The sequence below is a fragment of the Penaeus monodon genome, chromosome 34 (assembly GCF_015228065.2).
Source record: "Penaeus monodon isolate SGIC_2016 chromosome 34, NSTDA_Pmon_1, whole genome shotgun sequence".
In the NCBI taxonomy this organism is placed as follows: domain Eukaryota; kingdom Metazoa; phylum Arthropoda; class Malacostraca; order Decapoda; family Penaeidae; genus Penaeus; species Penaeus monodon.
The window spans coordinates 15,882,103-15,882,338 of record NC_051419.1 but is presented as its reverse complement, the minus strand read 5'-3'; positions in this window follow the sequence as shown (position 1 = coordinate 15,882,338).

Genomic DNA, 236 nt, shown 5'->3' with positions numbered 1-236 from the left:
TGCTGCTCGTCACTTTCCGCGGCTGCATCAGGTCGGCTTCTCGTGGCCGAACCATTTTTAAACCTTGTCACTTAAGTGTCACTTAACAGCTCACCAACAAATCACTATTCACACAGTCTTACGTTCAGTATCTGTTCCCACAAGCAGTCGCGTTGAGCTCAGTTGTAGCTAACAGCCTCTTGTAGAATTTACCTAACTCTATTGGCCGCTTTGCCAAATTTTCATTTGTCTCTTTA